This window comes from Podarcis tiliguerta, assembly GCF_965153285.1.
Source record: "Podarcis tiliguerta genome assembly, chromosome: 6".
Lineage (NCBI taxonomy): Eukaryota > Metazoa > Chordata > Lepidosauria > Squamata > Lacertidae > Podarcis > Podarcis tiliguerta.
The window spans coordinates 44,138,359-44,157,101 of record NC_139539.1 but is presented as its reverse complement, the minus strand read 5'-3'; the positions used below and the strand labels follow the sequence as shown (position 1 = coordinate 44,157,101).

General features: G+C 43.1%; 1 protein-coding gene across 1 annotated transcript in view; it reads right to left on the bottom strand.

Annotated features, from left to right (window-relative positions):
* Positions 1–18,430, bottom strand: part of GRM4 (glutamate metabotropic receptor 4) — a 292,252-nt gene extending 273,822 nt beyond the window's left edge. The window contains exon 1 of the mRNA XM_083445676.1: positions 17,389–18,430. The gene's annotated coding sequence lies outside the window, so the exon portion shown is untranslated. The remainder of the gene's footprint in view (positions 1–17,388) is intronic.
* Positions 18,431–18,743: the final 313 nt, after the last annotated feature.

The following is an 18,743-nucleotide window of genomic DNA, read 5'->3' as shown; positions in this document are numbered from 1 at the left end:
TGTGCATAATAAACTATAGAATTTGCTTCTGCAAGATGAAGTGATGGTAACAAACCACAAAAGCTGTGTCTCACTACCAGTATGGGAGCCAGTAGTTGAGGAGCACAAGTTGGGACAGTTTTGCTGTGACTCTGCTGCTGCACTCAAGTTCTGCTTATGGGTTTCCCATAAGCATTGTGTTGCCTAATGTAATGCTTTGATTAGCTGAACTTTTGGTCTGATCCAGAAACACTCTTCTTATGTTATTAAGGTCCTGACGAACATGTAGCATCAAAAGAATAGCAGACTTGGCTGTGGCTGCAACATTATCAAAACAGGATTCTGAATTGTCTAAAGTGTCAAAATCAACCCAAAGCCCAATTTATTCTGAATTTCGCTGGCAAGTCTGGGAAAAGAAGAATAACCATCAAATATTTAACAGGCTCAAATAAAAAAGACGGAGAACAGTAAAAGAGAACACTGAGAAAAGTAGAGTTTAGTTAAATATTAATTAAAATAACCTACCAGCAATATCAGGCAAGTGACGAAACAAATTGCAGATTGTCCTTTTGGGAGAGTAGCATGAAGAAAAGATTGTGTTCCGTTTTCTCCACATTAAATAACTGTGACAATTGATAAAATTGTTAATTCAACCAGCTGTTAATATACCAGCTCAGGGCATACAGAGGGGGGTGTAATGTGAGGAGAAGCCCCCCACTTTTTTTTCAGGGAGAGAGAAACTTTGGAGTGGGGAGGGGGCAAGGTAGGATAGGAGTGTTTCTTCTGTCCAGTGGGATTTCTAGAGCATGTAAAAATATAATCCGGCATGCTTCATAGAGCAAAAACTCTCTGCCAGCTTGGATGTGGAGCATGAGATGGGAAGCATAATTTGGCATACTCCATAGCCAGTGCTTGGCACATGACAGGAAAATAAAGAGCAAGCACTCAGATTCCCCCAAGAACATGCAAGGAGATGGAAGAAGGTCTCTCCCCCCCCCCCCCCCTTTGGCTGGTGCATAGTGATGTGCAAGGCAATGTGCCCAGCCCCTGGGAAGTGCATTTTCCCCAAGAACATTACACCAAATAGGCTAGATGGAACTGAGACAGCGGTGCACTGTTCTGGGCCACTGGGGCAAGAGAGGCAGTGCGGGGAAATCCTTGGTGCCACTTGGCACATTCCTAAGATGGTCTGAGGAGGAAGGCAGGGCTTGATCCCTACTTAAAGGATGGTCTTCTCTCTAGCAGCACCCTCCCTCCCTCCCTGTGTGCTTTGGGGTCGCCACATAAGATTTCCCCCAAAACTGCATTTTGGATCGCAAATTGGCTCTTTCCTACTTCGCACTGAATAGCGGGACAGAGTGCTAGATGGTCTATTGTGTTGTTTCAGTAGGTTAATCTTCTTGATTTGGTCACTTTGGACCAGGCATAGGCAAACTCCAGCTCTCCAGATGTTTAGGACTACAATTCCAATCATCCCTAGCTAACAGGACCAGTGGTCAGGGATGATGGGAATTGTAGTTTGCCTATGCCTTCTTTGAACAGTGTAGATGCAGGAAAAGAAATAGTTTGGCTTAGGCTAGTGACACACTTTAGGCACCTTTCAAGTGATGGGTCAGCCCTGAGGCTCACTTCTCAGACTCCACAGTTCAGTGGGTGGGATAGGGGCCTTCTCTAAGGCCAAACTTCCTCATCCACTAGGAGTTCTGCAGTCCCAGGGGCATGATAAGGCAAAGTCTCCGTTCTCACCTTCAGAGTATGGGCCAGGAATCAGGGCAGGCTAGAGAGCTGTGCCCTAAATCCTTAGGCAAGGGTGGGTCACCCAATGGCTATAGTTATCCAGTTAAGTTAGTTCCCACCCCATAGTCATCTCCCTCTGCTGATTTTAATAAAAGTTCTAAATAAAAGGAGCCCAGTTCAACCCCAGCTTATGTGTCTGCCTCTTTATTTGCCTATCTAGATGCAAGGGCTACTTAAGTAGCAATGCCAGTAAGCCATTGGGAAAGCTACACTTTCAAGAGGCTACAGCAGGTGTAGGAAACCTCTGATACTCCAGATATTTTCCTTTCCTTTCCCCATGGTTTGCTGATGCTGGAGCGCAACCATCAACTACCAGCATGTGGGATTAATGGTAAAGAGGGAAGGGGTTTGGAGGACTGATGGAAACGTAGGGGGAAAGGGCTGGGGGCTTAGAGGTGACTCATCTTCCTTCTGAAGTTAGCTTTCAAACCTATCTGATACAGCATTGATTGCAGGACAGTTTAGAAAAACTGAATTTGGGAGAAAATGCCTCATCTTATTTTCAATCCAGCAAGAGCAGTGAAGGGGAAGGAAGTTGCCCATCTAATCATGAAGGTACCAAAGTACTGTAAGAAGAGGAAGAAGAAAAGCAAGCACAAAGTGTCCTTGTTAGCACTAGTGTAAGAACTGTGTAAGCTGTGTAAGAACAGTAGTGTTGATTCTCATGAAGGAGCATCAGAAACTAATACATGCTAGATTTTCTACTTACAAATGGAGAAAAACATTGATGTGGTAGATCTCCTGGAACAAACATATTCAATCAGATTGTTTGAGGAAAGTGAAATTAAAGATGAAAAAACAGTGAATAAGGTTTTCAAGAAGGAGAACAAGAAGAAACTACCAATTGTTTCATTGAAGTTTTCCAGCTAACAACACATATTTTATCGTTCTCCAGCTTTTCTCTTACGTAGCAAAGCTTGGTAACCCTGATCAGTACAGTTGTTCAGGAGAGTGTGCACTGAGTAAACCATGTGTAACAAGTACCAGAATAAGGAGACTGTGTTTGACAATAGGATGTCCTGTCTAAAATTGGACAAGTAAATTTTATAAAATCTGTCCTGGGTAAAATAGAAAAATACAATATATTGAACCAGATAGATATAGATGCTGGTATCTCATGCACAAACTTTTAAAGAAATAACTAATTTTCAAGTAAACCTCACTCGGCCAAGCGATAACTAATGATGAAAGTAACTATGGTTCAATTTATGTTCAAAAAGCCCATAGATACATTTTGCTTTTTAACAAACAGGAACAGGAAAGTTTCCCATCAAAAAAATATGTGGGTTGCAATCCTATACACACACTTATCTGGGAATAAGTCTTACTGTGGCTATCTTCTGAGTAGAATTGTATAGGATTGCCCTGTTAACCATTAGAGTTCATTTCCTCTGGGAGAGGGAACACATGGTGTGGCTTGAGTTTAGGGTTTCTAGGAAAATCTGGCAACAGTAGTAGAATTTATATAGATACCTAGAGCAGGGATATGATCTAATTTGTCATTGATTTGAACTGCAGGTGAATTGTTCTCCCAATTCTCCCAATTGCTCTTCTAAATTATCAAGTTCACTTAGCCTGTCCCTGGGACCAAATTTATTCATGCTGTCCAAAGTGCTTATGCCAACATTTCTGAAGTCTTTAGCAGCCAGGCCCACCCAGATGACAGGGCCAAGCTCTTACAATCCAATGCCATTTGCTCAATAAGGACAAATGGGATGTGGCCTATGGTTATCTGAAACAATTTGTTTTAGATAAGCCATTATCCATCCTGCTGATTTTATTGTAGTTGCTACCCCTACAGAGATTTATTTGAAGGAAGTAATCGTTAGCCAATCTGCACATTAGCCTTGATTACTATTCTTTCTGTAAACCCAACTGAGTACTAAGAATCTTGCCTATAGTGGCGTTAGACAATAGGAAAATTAAAACAGCATTGTTCTGTAAATACTAGGGGTATGCAATGGCCACAAGTTTCTCTTTTTATCTGAAACAGAAGGATTTGGAAGCAGCCCGGTCTGCTTCAGATCCACTTTGTCTTGTTTCAGTTAGATTTGCTATTCAGGTCCAAGTCTGATGGGTTAAATCTGAAGTCCTGGTATGCCCCCTTCAATAACTGTAATGGGGAATCTAAAAGTGGCTGTAACTTTGTTCCCCTTTTCACACAAGTGGGTGGCATTTACAGGCAAAGGAGCTCCTCCAGAGTGGATCAAGTATGCTATATTTTGGACAGATCCAACCTGCAGTTTTTGTGTAGGAAATCCTACCACTCTCCACCCAAACTCTGGGCATTTCCCCAGTGAGCTTATTTTTGTTTCTCTGCTTGCATGTTTTTGACCTAAACCAAGAGGAGCCAATCTATTAGAAAAGAAACATAGGGAAAGAAAGAAAATGGATGTGTGTTTAACTTTATGGGGAGGAAAACAAAGCAGCAGATCTACATGGAAGGTTGGCACACGTCCACCTACAATGACATGCCTTGATCTGACTTGGTTACATGAAAGACTATCATAAATCACCCCATTGCACCTAAATTAGTTGAGGTACACACAGAGTTGATGCAGACCCCAATTAAATGTCACTTAGTCACTTTATACAAAAGGGGGGGTCTAGTTAAATAAAGTATAATTAACAATGACCTTTACACACCTACTAGTCCACACTTTGCTGCTTCAGGGCCATTTGTTGTTGCTAAAATTTGTATATATCTGTAGACCTCAGCGTGGTTCGCAACATAAAATTATAATATAAAAAAGACAATACATAATAAAAATATGATACAAAACAAACCAATAATACCCACTCCCACAACACATTTAAAAGGGCATTGGATATCAATCAGCCAAAGGCCTGGTTGAAGAGAAAGTCATTCACCTGGCGCTTAAAGGTGTATAACGAAGGCCAGCTGAATCTCCCTAGGGAGAACATTCCACAAACGGAGCCAGTGCAGAAAAGGCCTGTTCTTGTGTTGCCACTCTCTGGGCCTCTCATGGAGGAGGCACACAAAGAAGGGCCTCAGATAAATGATATCAGGGTTCCTTCTTTCTTACATCATGGATTTATGTTGTGGATCACAATACAAAATAGCTCATTATATTTGGCACTGTAACCTTAGAGAGGGTGGATGACACCAATTCAGAGTGAGGGGACATTACCCTCAATCTGAGTGGGCAAGGGGTGAGCAATAGGATTGTTCTTGCCTACAAGAACAGGAAGAGGTGGAATGCCTACAAGGTTATTGTCAACACCTGGGCTACTGCCTACCACCCAACGCAGGCACTTCCTCACCTTCTGCACCCTATTTCAAGTAAGACAGGGAAGAATTTTGCCACTGTCATCCCCACTCCACAAAATTGCCAAGCACAGGAAGCTGTGGTAGCCCTATAAATGACTGTGAATTTGAGCTTCAGTCCAGCCTTGCATTCCAATGACAAGAGTTGAGAGGCACTGTCTACTTTCAGCATAGTACTGTTGAGAGAGCTAACTACAATCAAAGAATCCTCCTTCAGAGACTGAACTAAATGAACCCACTGCCCAATAATTAATGTTTATCAAATTATATAAACAAATTCTGTCTAATCAACTGTCTTAAATATAATAATATGTCATAAGCAAACGTACAATTAAATCTAAGTAAAGCCTATCAAGTCAGTAGAAAAATTCCAAATGTAACCAATCTTAGAGGCAATCGTTTTCAAAGCAATCAAACAGTCCCAAGTTCATGCAATCTTAGAAGCAAATCAGCTCAGTCCAATCAAAAGTGCCACATGCATTTTGACTGCTCTTTTCATCAGTGGCTGTTAGCTAACAAGTAAAATTGGTTACATTTGGAATTTTTCTACTGACTTGCTCAGATTTACTAGAATTTAATTGAATGTTTGCATATGGATTATTATTGTTATTATATTAAAGATAATTGTTTAGCCTGGATTTGTTTATATAATTAAATCAGCCTTATGTTGATTATTTTACACAGCCTTGGGCTATGTCTCTAATTTGCAGGGTGTTTGGGGGAGTAAGTTCATTGGTCCATATTAGCCTTTTAATTATCATGTTCAAATTATTTGCTACTAGAGCATCTTGCATCACAGCTTTCATCCAAACATCTCAAAAGCCACTGGGATTTATCAGTGAGACTAGAGGGGCACCCAATACACACAAATTCACCTTGCAAGGACCATTGCCATTTTACCTGGCAAGATCTACAAAGAAAATTAGATATATTAAAATGAGGTTTCCTTTTTGCAGACTTCCTCCCAATCTGATTTGCTGAATAGATAGCAACAATAATCCATAAACAGAACCCTGTGTTGTAATATAGACAAGCTGAACAAAATAACACAACACGATGGCCATAACAATGGCACTAAACACTATTTATAGACTAATACAAATGATCAGAAATTGCAACCAAAGTCTCTAAAACTTCTTCACCAGTCGCGGTAGAATAATTCAAAAGTTCGATATATACATAATCTGCCACCAAATATCACCGGAACAGAGTTCCGGATAACCAATCTGTTTTGTTCAATGCTAAGATACATACCCAACTAAGATACATACCCAATCTTACATGTAAGTAAATATAAACACTGTAGAAAATATGCTCTGGATCAGTACTCATATGATAGGACCCAAATCATTACCACCCAGTCAGTCTGACATCAATACCAGGGAAGATTCTGGAGCAGATCATTAAGCAAACAGTCTGAGCACCTAGAAAGGAATGCTGTGATCACCAATAGTCAGCATGGATTTCTGAAAAATAAGTCATGTCAGACTAACCTGATCTCATTTTTTGACAGAATTACAAGCCTGGTAGATGAAGGGAACGCAGTGGATGTAGCCTACCTTGATTTCAGCAAGGCATTTGACAAGGTGCCCCATGATATTCTTGTAAAGAAGCTGGTAAAATGCGGTCTTGACTATGCTACCACTCAGTGGATTTGTAACTGGCTGACTGACCGGACCCAAAGGGTGCTCATCAATGGTTCCTCTTCATCCTGGAGAAGAGTGACTAGTGGGGTGCCACAGGGTTCTGTCTTGGGCCCGGTCTTATTCAACATCTTTATCAACGACTTGGATGATGGACTCAAGGGCATCCTGATCAAATTTGCAGATGACACCAAACTGGGAGGGGTGGCTAACACCCCAGAAGACAGGATCACACTTCAAAACGACCTTGACAGATTAGAGAACTGGGCCAAAACAAACAAGATGAATTTTAACAGGGAGAAATGTAAAGTATTGCACTTGGGCAAAAAAAATGAGAGGCACAAATACAAGATGGGTGACACCTGGCTTGAGAGCAGTACATGTGAAAAGGATCTAGGAGTCTTGGTTGACCACAAACTTAACATGAGCCAACAGTGTGACGCGGCAGCTAAAAAAGCCAATGCAATTCTGGGCTGCATCAATAGGAGTATAGCATCTAGATCAAGGGAAGTTATAGTGCCACTGTATTCTGCTCTGGTCAGACCTCACCTGGAGTACTGTGTCCAGTTCTGGGCACCACAGTTCAAGAAGGACACTGACAAACTAGAACGTGTACAGAGGAGGGCAACCAAAATGGTCAAAGGCCTGGAAACAATGCCTTATGAGGATCGGCTAAGGGAGCTGGGCATGTTTAGCCTGGAGAAGAGGAGGTTAAGGGGTGATATGATAGCCATGTTCAAATATATAAAAGGATGTCACATAGAGGAGGGAGAAAGGTTGTTTTCTGCTGCTCCAGAGAAGCGGACACGGAGCAATGGATCCAAACTACAAGAAAGAAGATTCCACCTAAACATTAGGAAGAACTTCCTGACAGTAAGAGCTGTTCGACAGTGGAATTTGCTGCCAAGGAGTGTGGTGGAGTCTCCTTCTTTGGAGGTCTTTAAGCAGAGGCTTGACAACCATATGTCAGGAGTGCTCTGATGGTGTTTCCTGCTTGGCAGGGGGTTGGACTCGATGGCCCTTGTGGTCTCTTCCAACTCTATGATTCTATGATACTGTAGTAACTGATGCTGGTAACAAATTGTAAAGAACATAATATAGTTAGCCACAGGTGAAACTAATATACAGTAAGGGAAATTAAAGACACAGCACAATATTAACAGCAAGAATGCCTGACAACCAGATGAAAACAGTACCCCATCCAGTCAGTGGGTCATTGCTTTCTACAGCATTTATATTTACTTACATGTAAGACTGGGTATGTATCTTAGTTGTATATATTGTATTATGCAATTTATTTTATACAGATGCAGGTTTCATCGCATGTATATTGTAATTTCAGCTTGTTAAGAAATTGAACTGCATCCTTCTCATATTAATTCTTACAAGTCTGGCTGATGAAGAATTGATCAAGATTGGCTGATGAAGCATTGAACGAAACAGATTGGTTATCCGGAAACTCTGTTCCGGCGATATTTGGTGACAGATTATGTATATATTGAACTTTTGAATTATTCTACCATGACTGGTGAAGAAGATTTAGAGACTTTGGTTGCAATTTCTGATCATTTGTATTAGTCTATAAATAGTGTTTAGTGTCATTGTTATTGGCCATCATGTTGTGTTATTTTGTTCAGAATAGATAGCAACAGCAGATAGCGTGGTGAGGCTATGCCAGTCACTTGACTTCTGTAGAAATGGTAGCACACTGGGATGAGAAGGGGAGGGGTGCAGCAATGAGGTCAGTGCAGTGCAATGCACTGGCAGGAACACCAGACTGCACCATGCCAACCTCCCTCTCTCTGTCCTAGTATGCTTCAGGGATGCAGCCAGGTGACAGTCAGTTGAGCTGCTGAACCCCAGCATGCCACCCACTGCTTCTGGAAAGATCGCCAACTTCTTGTTCTTGCAAGCAGTCCTGCTACCTGTCCTAGCACCCAGAAGGGGCTGGTATCTATCCAGCTCATACTTCATCAGATATATTTTTTAAAACCTTATTGTAGTTAGAGTCTGGCCTAAGTACACAATATGATGGAGAAAGCTGTCCATTAGGAATCTGGATAACTCTGAGTGGCTTCCAGCAAAAAATTAAAAATACATTAAAACATCAAATGTTAAAAACTTCCCTAAACAGGGCTGCCTTCAGATGTCTCCTAAATGTCATATAGTTGTTGATTTCTTTGACATCTGATGGGAGGACGTTCCCCAGGGTGGGCGCCACTACCGAGAAGGCCCTCTGCCTGGTTCCCTGTAACTTCGCTTCTCGCAGTGAGGGAACCAACAGAAGGCCCTCGACGCTGCCCCTCAGTGTCCAGGCAGAACAATGGGGGTGGAGACGCTCCTTCAGGTATAGATATGAAGCCCTAAAGTTGGGCTGGATGAAAAGAAAAAGGCACCAAATGAACAACCTTCTGCTGCAAGACAGCTGACCCATCTCTCCTATGGTCTCTTTATCATATCCTCAGATCTAAAGAACCACAAGCCCAAGGTGGCTTCTCACAAACAGCATGTGCAGTGGTAAACTTGTGGCTAGGTTTTACCAAATTCCTGCCCATGAGACTTTTTCCCATGAGACTTTTTCAGATCAGGGAGTGTGGGCAGCCAGGGAGGCTACAGTTTTCTGGAGAAATATTTGCTGGAAAAGGAAAACAAGCATACCACCCTCAGCCACCTCACAATGTTAGGGTGTCTAAGAAACCCCTGAAATTCTAAAGCGCCTCAGGAGTGAAGAAGAAAAATGGAAGCCTCTTTCACAGGAGAAGAAAACATGAGAGAAATTGGAGGACAGATTTTGGCACAGCACTAGTTTTAGGCTGTTCATAAACCAAAAGAACCTGCTTTCACCCAGCAGAAAAATGCAACTCAGATGCTGGCGGGATGGGGTAAGAGAAAAATCCATTAAACTACTATAGCTCTATTGACTTCCATATAACTGTACCGTGTTACATCAGCACCTGTAACATAAAGTATAGGTCTATAAAATGATTTGGCCTCATCTCCTGAATATTCTCACATACTTTACTCATTAGCCCCACTGAGCCAGTAGAGCCATAAAGAGCAAACCTGGATCGCGGTTCTTGCAGAAGAGGGCCATCCATCAAATGCTAGCCAAATTCTAACTGCAGCATCTTTAATACTGGTGTTTATGTACTAGTCAGGAAACTCTCTGGTGGGTTATTCAGGTGTCAGGTGGAGTTGTGGCCTGCTTTTGACATGTTAATGGAATGATCTGAGAGGTGCGGAAAAGAAGAAATATTATGCCACAGTATCTGCCTTAACTGCGTCACTTTTCAGAGTGCAAACCACACACTGCAACCACAGCTCTTCAAAGAACCTCCTGTTTCCCAACCACAGTGCCCCACACAACACACACATACTTGAGCCACAGAAAAAAGAGGATATTGCCTTTTCATAGTTTGTTGACTTGGGGTTTTTTATCCTAAGTATTCGGTTAAAAAAAAGCAGGAGTTGCTCTGCTCACTTTTGCCTCTGACCCCACTGGGCTCCTCAATATTTTGGGGAGAGCTGGGCCAAAAAAATAAGGGGGTGGAGGGGACTAAGTGTGGAGCCAAGGACAAAAGGAGAGAGGAAGGGTACAGAAGGTATGGGGAAGGAGGGTCAAAGGAGCCCCCTGCCATTGGTAGTGGCAGGAGGACAAGGAGAGGGGGCCACTGGCCATTGAAACCACGCTGCCGCCACATTCGGCTCCACCCCTTACATCCTGTTGTTGCGTGCACAACATTGGGACATTGTGCATGTGTGACGTCGCCCTCCCCCTTTGCCCTCTCAAGCTAGCGCCTCTGGTGACTACTGTCATGTGGCCCCCAGAAGGTTGCCTGGAGGGAAGAATGGCTCTCAGTCTGAGAAAGTTCCCCTGATATAGAAGAAAAGTTCTATAAGCCCCAATAGAACTGAAGCAGAGAAAGAGAGTTCAGGAGAAAAGAAAGCCTAGCAAAACAAAGCATAAAGCCCTAGGAGAGACACAATTCGTTTCTTGTGCTACTATGAACATCTAAAATAAGTCCTCAAAAAAGCTCTGTTGGACATGGTATGTTGTTGCAAGTTTATCCACTTAGGACCATAACCATGGAAGAGACCAACATGGGAGAGAGTCAGAATTGATCCAAGGAGACCTAGGTTCCCACCAGTAAGATTTGGCCTATCATAATATTTCCACTTAATCTACCTCCTTTGCTTGTTGTGAGATAATCTCAATGCCTCCCACCCTGACCTCCTTGATGGGAACATGGAATACAAATGGAACTCATTAATAAATGCTGCTGAAGTCAAAGCTAAACAACTTCAAGCAGCCTCACTGTAGGCAAGGAGAGAATATAACTTCATTACCCCACAGATGAAGGGGGAAAGTAGAGAAATAAAATATTAGTCTGTTTATTCATTCCAGCATTGATTCCATGGCAAAATGGTACCTAAAGTGTCACAAAGGGAAAAATCACTCCTAGTTGTTTTTCTTAAATACTGTATAATAATGATAACAATAATAATAATATATTAGACATGTGTTGTGCCCAGGTACTGTTTTAATAGTATTCTGAGAACTATTGCCCAAACATATGTGTATGTCACCTAAAGATCTAGCTTTTTTGTGTAAATACTCACAGTGACACTACAATAAATTGATTGCATTCCCTGATTAAGAGGTATCATTAAGAGCATGCAAATGACGGGCCAAGGAAGGTACAAAGACAAAAGTTTTCTACAGAATGCATACTTGTTTTGCAGACTTTGAAAATGCTATTGTACGTGGTATTTACTGTAGATTAGGCGGTCTCATTTCCTGCTGCACAACACAGCTTCACTTGTTAACCCCACTATTAAAATGTCTTTAGACTCCCCAAATGTTAGTCTGAAGAACAGCAGGATTGAAATGATGTAACAATGAATCACAGAAGCTCTTGAAAATCCACATGGTGCATAAAGAATACCTGCCCATTTTATAGTTGAGTAAAAGGCGGCACAAAGTTGTTGCAAAAGATATATGCAATTTGCTGTTCAACAGAGGGCTGAGTTCACATGTGCAGGGTTTTCTGTACAGATGTCACTTCAATGCAGAAAATTTGCATGCACCCACATGTACACTGGTGTGTGTAGTACATGTACACTGGTGTGTGTAATGAACCTGTGTTTTGCTATCCAAATCTGCTGGACAGACCTGCCTCCACATTTGGCCTGGCGTGATATGTGTCTGTGGCAAAATATGTATGAAAGTGATGTAATACTCACACATGAATTATATTATGTGTAGAAGAGCCATTACAGACCCCCTCCCCATTTTATGTTTTCCCCTTCCTCTTCAAATGTGGCCTAAATCTAGAAATCCTATTTTTCTGTCTACAGCCTTAACCAACCAGCTGTAATTTCTCTTTCTCAGTCCCTTTTCTCCACCCAGGAAACAGAACCTGCCAATAAAGTGATTAAAACCCATTAATCCTAAATAACCTGATTTCCCATGTTGATAAGCTCAAATGGACAGAACTACCACCTTGCTTCTGCTGCTCTGGCAGTCATGAATTGTATCCCTGTCTATTCTTCCCCTTTAATTCAGGACCATTTCCTCCACCTGCACTAATCCTCTGGAGAGCAAGGGCAGTCTTATATCAGCATAATACTCCGGTTAGCTTACACTGGTTTCCACACACATGCACACTTGAGAGGTTATTATAGGGGACCTTGCTTTGGCTGTGGATTTTATTGCAAAGACTGTGTTTAAGTACAGCAGAACAAAAAAGAAGGGGAGCTGGTTTTAAACCACCTCACGAAAAATAAAGCTCACATTGTTTGTCTGCTTTAAAAACCTTTAATCCGCTGGCTATGGATGGTTTTCTTAGCAGCAAGTTAACAGCCTGAACATTAGAAAATGATTAAAATACAGCCTTAATTCACTGGTGCCTATATGAATTAGCATGAACTCTTATATAATCATGGCCCAATTAAAAGCCAGTTAACAGTTATCACCACTGAATGTGGTCCAGCTAATGACAGTTATCTCCTGATGCTCCCGATGTTCCTATCTCTTATGAAAGCTCAAGGCCACGGGGGGGGGGGGGGTAGCCTGTAACCAATCATAAGCCTGCCAATTAATAACAATTGACCTCACAGTGCAGACTTTTAAAGAAGAACATTTTCATTGCCTAGAGCAGGGTCTGCTCAACTAAATCCAGGTGGTTAGCAAAGGCTTTGGCTCAAAGCTCCACAGAGTTTTGGAAGAAACGGCTGACATGCCTCTAGTGGTGGCACTGATCACAGCCTGACTGTCACTGCCTGCTCTACTCAGCATTTCCACTCAGCCTTCTGCCACAATCTTCTAAAGCAAAAGCATTTTTTTCTCACATTGAAAATTAAGAGCGCTGTGAATTGGGCGACCATGATAGACAGATCACAGGATTCTACAACGAGAATGACAGGTGGAAAGGCAAGCAGAGCAACGGATTTGTCCTGGCAGCAAACATGTGCTAGTAAACAAACTCACCCAGCACATCTCAGTCAGGAGGGGGAGGAAGGAAGAGGGGGGGAAGTCCATCTTTATTCCTGAGCTTGCCAAATGCAATGAAATCTTGAAATGAATTTTTGATAGCCTCTTTCTAACTAGGGCAGCACAGTTTCCAAATGACAGTGATGCCCATGTTGTAAGGAGGCACAAAGTAAAAATAGGTGCCCAGGATCTTCAAACAAAGCTTGCATTTGACTTCAATATATCTGTGTACCAGGATAGCACCATGTGGAACACCCGGCACCCCTTCTTTTCAAACCAGCCAATGTTAAGAATCTTTAGGGCTGAGATATATGCAAAGTATTTTCAGTGGAGCAGCTCTTGATATCCCCAGAGTAGTTTCTTCCCAGGCCATGATGCGTAATGCATGTGCATGTTAAGTCATTAATTTCAGTGGGAAGATTTTCTTATTGCTACAAGATAACAATAAGCAAAGGAGACTAGATGAGCAATGCAGCAATGAGCATGCTCAGCTGGGCAGCAAAGATGACACAAGTGGAAATGGAGGTGGAGGTGGAAGGCTTGCAAATGGCTGTTTGTTCTTCAGCAGTTCTCTCCTGACATATTTGAAAAAGGGGCACAAAGAGTTCTTGGGCCACTCGACAGAAAAGTTACAAAGCTATGCATCTTTCTGGTGCTCAGTGGCAACAGTTTTGGGGTTTTGCCAGTGGGAGAGATACCAAAAATTAGTCCTTGGTTGTTTTCCAGCACTGACCAGAAGCCAGCCCAAGAATGGTATAAAGAAATTGTCTGTAAATATTGTCAGGGTTTGATAGGAGCTTAAAAATGCCAGACTTATACAGTGGTACTTCGGGTTAAGAACTTAATTCGTTCTGGAGGTCTGTTCTTAACCTGAAACTGTTCTTAACCTGAAGCACCACTTTAGCTAATGGGGCCTCCTGCTGCTGCCGCTGCGCCGCCACTGCATGATTTGTGTTATCACCCTGAAGCAAAGTTCTTAACCTGAAGCACTATTTCTGGGTTAGCAGAGTCTGTAACCTGAAGCGTCTGTAACCCGACGTACCACTGTATTAATACGACACAACCAGTGGTGCTAATATACATTTATCATGTTAATATTTGTGTGTGTGTGTGTGTGTGTGTGTGTGCACGCTAACAGTCATTTTGGAAACAATATGACTTCAAAGAAGCATCATTCTGATTTGGCTTCCCTATACTTCCCACACAGTTAATGGTGCTGATGGTGTCCCTACAGGTTGTGGGCCTAGAATGGCCAGATGGCCAATATGGACAGCTAAATGCTACATCCTATAAATCACATCCTCTGGACTCCTTCAGAAACCAGCTAAATGGTGAGCAAAAATAAATGCTATGGTCATGAGCATTATGCTTTGTGTGTCCTGGTGGAAGAAGAGGAGTGATTGCAGCTTTATCTTATCCGTGAAGCTATTTGGTAGCCAGAAGCCTTGAAACTGTGGAGTAGGATTTGGCATTTCTTCTACAGCAGCTTGGATTGGGACACAAATATTGGGAAACAAATGTGATGATTCTATCATTCAGGAGGTATCTCCTGGGCTTCTTCCTCCTTCAGAACATCAGGAGCTCCTGAAGAAAGGAAATCTTGAGCTCCTCTGCATTGCCATTGAACACAGTGGCAAAACAGATAAATAGATCTGGTGATTATCTCTGGAATTTAGGTAGGAAAAGGTAGAAATTATGACATTTTATTTATTTCATAAAAATTATATACCGCTTGATGGTAGGAAAAAACTTCAAAGATGAATTAGGGATGTCCTAATGCTGAGGTACCAGATAGGTCTTTTATCCACAGGTTGTGTCTAAGATAATCCATTATGCTATGAAGCCTCCTGTTTGTTTGAGTGCTACCTTGTAAAATCCTCTTCAACTCTTCAAGCCAAAGGTGAGTCAACAACAGCAATGACTCATCCTTGAGCCTCATAAGTGCTGATATAATCAAATTGATGGTGGTGGTTTTCTGATAGGAAGTGGCTCCCCGCCAGGGCTGAAATGGGCATGGCAAATTTATTACAGCAAAACAAATGAGTGTGGAAGCTTAGATTCAGAGGGGACTAGAAACTGTTGTTTAGGCTTTATGTCCCATCAGCTTTCCTTATATGCAGAAATCCCTGATCCGTTTTTACAAAAGAACTGCTCGGAGAGCTGTCCTAAAGGGAAATACACAACCAATTATGCTTGACTACACTGCACAAACAATGCCTAAGCCTGGTGTCCTGAGATGTGTTTCAAGAGCAACAACACTTTAAACAAATGTGAAGGAGGGAAGGTGGCCTGGCCTTCCTCATTTTGCCCTTAACCTCAAAATGCCACCAAGCTGAGAGGCTTCTTCCCCTCTCCCTCATCAGTTTACAGTCAAATTAGAGCACACAGGCTGCCCCAGCATAGGCAGCCATTATTTACTGCCTGCAGTGGACACACAGACCTTTGGTCTTGTGCTGCTAGTGGAGCCAGATACAAATAGAAGTTTGTTAGTCCTTCCCACTGCCAGCTATTAGTACCTCCTCCTCCTCCTCCTGAGAAGCCAGGAGGGCTAAAGAGACCATTGTAGCAATGTAGTGAACTCCCGGAAAGATCTAGCCAGAACAAGTGACTAAATGGATATAGCTACCTTGTACAGCTCCCTGCGTGGGCTATTATTACAGTATTGGGTAGTCTCCAACATGAGTTCTACTCAGAGTAGACCCATTGAAATCCATAGACATGACTGGTTCAAGTCCATTTATTTCAGTGGGTCTACTCTGAGTAGAAAGGAGCTGGCTGCAAACCATTGCATATAGCTCTTTGCTTTTCAGGTGTATTCTCACCCCGCGACTTGTTATCTTTTCTGCAGAAGGTATTAAAAATGCATCCCCTCCCCAAAGCGGCAAAACAATTCCATCCTGAGCTCGGTGGACAGGAGTTAAAGAGACGCTTTTGTTGTTCAATCTCCGAAGCAAAAGAGCCAAAGGTTGTAGCTTAGAGGTAGAATACTGTGTGTGTGTGTGTGTGTGTGTGAGTGAGAGAGAGAGAGAGAGAGAGCGCATTATCTTCGAGAAGGCAGCATAACATCAGGACCATCTTCCCATTCTGAGGGGTGGCATATAGTAAAAGGGGTGGAGAAAGAAAGCTTATCATGGGAAAGATTAGCAGAGCACCAAGAAGCGATCCATCCACCGTGATCTAGGGTTTGCAAACGAAAACTATTAATGCAATTAACTCAGAAACAGAGGAGCGTAAAGGAATTGAAACAGCTCGCCAGGAATTTAAACCATGATGAATAAGCATCACACAGCACTCGGTCGCCCAGGTGCTGTCTGGGTCTCTCTTCATAATCTCTCTCTTCCTCCCCATCCCCCACCCACCTTATTTCCTTTGCTCACCAAGCAGCGGAAAGCATCACTCTCCGCTGTTCTGGCTTCATTTAATAATAATAATAATATTTTTTTAAAAAAACCTGTTATGTTTAAATGCCTTCTTAAATGCTGCAGCCCAAATTGCTGCAGGTTTCCTTTCTCGGCGCCGATGAACCGCTCCCGCTTTAAAACAAAATAACAACTAAAATGTGCATGCGGATGCATTACAGAAATGAATGAGGGAAATGCAACGGTGCCTGATCATTTGATAGAATATCCCTGTTTTCTGCTGCAGCTCTTTCTCCGGCTGCCCTCCATGATAACGGAGTCCTGTTATATTGACCACGGCATCTAGGGAATGCTTTCCCATCTCGCCTTCCCAGTTCAGCCCTACAATCCCAGTGATTCATTGCAAACCATTAGCAGGACCCCGGCGCTCATCCTTCATCGCCCCATCCAATCCCCCTGGCAGTGCTGAGACGTTCATTAGCATATCCTCCAACATCAAAGCCCTCAACCCACAGCAAAGTTCCTCACATGTGGCGAGTTCTTCCCTCGCTATAGTAAGAAAGCTGGGCTAATAGCTCGCCACGGAGACACACAAATGCAGAGCTACACGCCCCTTGTTAGCTGCAATCTTGGGGATCCGGTGTTTTCTCAAAGAGGGGGTGGGGAGTGCATTTCTCCAGCCCTGGAATATAGGGCAATTGTCTGCTTTTCAAGTTTTTGCTTGGGAAGGCTAAAAGAAAGCAGGGGTAGAACATAAACCCCCAGCCAATACGAGGGAGATCCCCTCAAACCCCATTCACCGCTATCAAGGCAGATCGCAGGACTCACCCTCAGAAACCAGGCGAAGTTGGGCGAGATCCTCCCATCCCTGCGTTTTTTAAATCCACGTTTTCCCTACTCCCTGCAAGCTTCACTTTCCTGAGGAGCTGAGCACGAAGCTATTCCCAGTGCTTGTGCTGCAAAACTCCTTCGGGTGTTGTGCTTTTAAAACTCGCTCTCCCTTGCCTTCCGCCTAGTAGCCGAATAGATCACACGGTGGTTGGAAGCGTCTATTTCCTCTGTCCAAAATCAGGATGGGTCTTGCATAGTTTAGAAGGCAGTTCGTGATGGCAACTCTCGCTCTTTCTTTTCCCTCCTGTCTTTCACCTAAACATAGCCGGAAGGTTGTGCAGCCCCACTCCTTCTGTGTGGGATACGGCAAGCCTGTGACTGTTGCAGGTTTCCTGCTTCCCTCTTTCACCTCCTGGTATAATTAATGGATATTGTTGGCTCTAACCAGGCTATCTAGCGGGCTGAGTCCCCCTCCTCCTCCTCCGACACACACACACACACACACACACACACAAATGCTTCTTTCGAAGTGCCTTAGATAAGCAATGCTAGCCCCAAGGAGCTGTCCGCTCGGAATGGTGCTGAAAAAGTCGTCCGTTCCAGAGCCAGCCGTTAAAAAGCTCTAGAGGCTGCGGGGGGACGGGGACTCTTATCCTCCTCGGATCTTGCCGAAGAAAAGCTGTATTCCAGGGTCAACGAAGCTGAAACAGGCTTCGACAGTACACACCATCCAGTTGCCCCCCCTTTTCAATTTCAAAGAAATCCTATAATCTTTTAACACATTAAGCAGCGAAATTCCTGCCGGGAGAGAGCCTGAACGTGCGGTATTGAATAAAACGCGGTCCTTCTTGTCACTCAGGGGAGATAGAAAAGCCCCCTCCCCAAAAAGTCCTCTCTTGTTCTTTCGGCGTTTGGGGATATCAGCAGGAGGAGAATGGTCCTTGGACGGAAAGATATATATGGAGAGGAAGCAGAGTGAAAGGGCGGGGGGGGGGATCTACAGTCACGCTAAACTAAATTCAATCTGATAACATCTGCTGAACAGCATGCACAGCAGCCAGAAAGGAGGGAGGCTTGGAAGTTTTGCATTAAGAGCTGCTGCGAAGCTCAAGGCTTTGATTTCTGCCAGCCTTTTAAAGAACTAGTACACCTTGGTATGGTGGCAAAGGAAGATGAAAATGATCCTAGGAACTCATGCAATTCTATATAGGGCCATTCTTGGCTTCCCTGCATATACTGGAGTGGAAAACACAATGAACAATGTGGCTTGGCGGGGGGGGGGGGCGGAGAGAGACCCTCCACCTACTTTTTTAATGAATGTTTTAAAATGCAAACCTTGGAAATGTAGAAAG